The sequence below is a fragment of the Sinocyclocheilus anshuiensis genome, unplaced genomic scaffold, assembly GCF_001515605.1.
Source record: "Sinocyclocheilus anshuiensis isolate Anshui unplaced genomic scaffold, SAMN03320099.WGS_v1.1 scaffold1541, whole genome shotgun sequence".
Classification (NCBI taxonomy): domain Eukaryota; kingdom Metazoa; phylum Chordata; class Actinopteri; order Cypriniformes; family Cyprinidae; genus Sinocyclocheilus; species Sinocyclocheilus anshuiensis.
In genome coordinates this window covers 516,584-519,197 of record NW_015540952.1, presented here as the reverse complement: position 1 = coordinate 519,197, position 2,614 = coordinate 516,584, and the positions used below count along the sequence as shown (strand labels likewise).

The 2,614-nt window shown below is 33.1% G+C and overlaps 1 protein-coding gene across 22 annotated transcripts in view; it reads right to left on the bottom strand.

The window, feature by feature from the left end:
• LOC107689952 (actin-binding LIM protein 1-like) overlaps positions 1 to 2,614 on the bottom strand; it is a 73,208-nt gene that overhangs the window by 46,209 nt on the left and 24,385 nt on the right. The gene's annotated exons all lie outside the window — the stretch shown is intronic.

Sequence of the window (2,614 nt, the reverse complement as noted above, 5' to 3'; positions counted from 1 at the left end):
CATTAACTGACAGTCACCACTGATAAGCTACCACTAAATATTGTAGAAACTTAATTTGCTGTAAAGTTGCTTTGCAATTATTTGTATCGTGAAAAGCGCTGTACAAATAAACTTGAATTGAACTTGAATTGAATTGAACTATCATTATCCTAAAATATCCTGTCCTAAAATATAGGGCTGCAAAAATGGTATATGCATTCTTCTGATACAGAACAACACATTTTTAGACCCAACGGTCTCATTTACAATCACGTCAAGCTCTGTGTGACCATTTATAGAAAGGTTATCAGAGTTATGTGCCTTTGACGTGAGTCCAACTGATCATTCCCTTTTAACCACTGATAGTACAGAGAGTATTCAAGCAAATATTGAGTGGAGTTTGGATGTGTGTGTGTGTGTGTGTGTGTGTGTGTGTGTGTCTGTGTGAATGTGATTTCGTTGCTAAGTCAGGCTCAGACACTTCCCAGCTGCATGCATGGAGGAAATGGACAATCTGTAAATCTGGCACAGTGGAGAATGAGATTCCACTTGGCCAATGATACAGTAGGATAATGTTTGAATAAATTTAATGAGACGTTAAAAAATAGGTATTACTAGACACTAAATTTAAAGGTCTTCCTTCAGTTTTCTGGCAAATAAAGACTTGATTGTTTAGCATGGATGTTCTGCTTATGACATTAATAATATTTTGAATTTATGTATTTTTATACTATATTTAAAATAGTGTATTTTATTTTAAATGTCACTAATATATTAATCAATCAATTCATTAATATTAAAAATATGATATACATATTTTTATAATGATATGGCAGGATTAATTTAATATTAAGTAATACTGTATATTCAAGGCAGAGTATAATGTGAATATACAATATATATTATTTTATGTGTGCATAATGTAATAAAACAATGCACAAAAATAATGTATTTTACTAATATAAATTTATCAAATATTTATTATAATATATGGTTTTATTTATTTTTATAGATTTCTAAACAATGTATTTTAAATAATATTAATTTATTATTTAAAATATTGTAGAACTCTCTATTTTGTTTGTGTGTTAGCTTGTGGCAGCTAGCCTGTATGTTAATAAATGTTGAAGAAACTCTATACATGCATTAATGAACATATTATGTGCTATATAAGCACTATGTGTATAAAAGCACTGACATACACGTGTTTGTGTGTAAATACAGGTGTGTGAGGTGGGTTTGCAGTGTGTTGTGCTGTGATTCACACGGGGTACGGTCTCAGCAACAGATCATCCCCCAGTTGCCATGGCTACAGCGATAGGCTAAATGCATTATTGAGTTCATTCTCTCTTAGTCTCTCTCTCTTCTCGTGTCTCTTTCCCTCGCTCCCCCTCCCTCATCCTGCGCAGACCACTATTAGCTTTTACTAAAGCATGATCTACTTTTCAAAACACACACACATCGCTGTTACAAAACATCCTTCACCTCCGTCTCAGAGTCGTGACAAAGGGCTTTCTTCGGGAAACAACCCTTTTTCCTGAGAAATCCCAAACAGGAACGCACTGTGCACTGCCTGCATTCAGTTAATAATTCAATAGCCTTCTAAATGAATACATAGTGTTACACAACAACTCTGCTGGAAACTGTGCCATCTGAAGCTCCTTTTCTTGAATAACAGTCAGCTTTCTGTCCTATTCTGGGTGTTTTTCACTGTATTGTTTTATTTAGGTGGTGTGGTCCTAAGGCCTGAGCAAACATGATAATGAAGTGTTTAAGATTCACCAGATGTTTCTGCTATAATGCGGTATCCCTTATCAGATAACATGAAACTTCTGAAGTTACTACCACTTAATATTGGCAAAGAACTCCCAGCAAAGAAGTCCTGCACAAACCAGTCAGACAGTTATGCATATTCACACACAATGAATAGATCTCTATAGTAATCAGTGTACAGTATTTTTTATACTAGAATGTGTAAAATATGTACCAGACCACACAAATGGTGATACATAAACACAAAAGTCTATAAAATGGTCTTCTGGATAATAATAATAAACACACATTATGTTTGTACAGCACAATGTGCAGCCCACATGTTGAGCAGTGATTTAGTGGTAAAGTAATCGTCTTTAAGACCAACCCAAGACAAACACACACATTAGCATTACATTAACTGCAAGCTTCAGAACCACAAACAAATACAAAAACACAAGCTTTCTCATTTTCACCACTATGTGGTCAACCAACATGAGCTTTTTAATGCCTGATGCCAACACAGGTATCTAAAGAGCAAGGTGGCTCATATCTGACGTTATGCCGATATAATTAACAAAACTGAATAATAGCAAACAACGCATTATGCCTATTTTACACAATATCTACTAGAAATTACCTAAAATATTTGAAAACAGAAAATGCACACAATCTATTGTGTTTTACACTTAAATTACACACCATATACTCAAAATTAATTGTAAAAACATAATGTTTTACACTTAATTTACACATTATAAAAAGATGCACTATCTATTGTTTTATTATTAGTTCATACAAAATATATTCAAAATTATTTAAAAACATGAAAACATTAAACATGCACTATCCACTGAATTTTACATCTGTTTTACACAATATA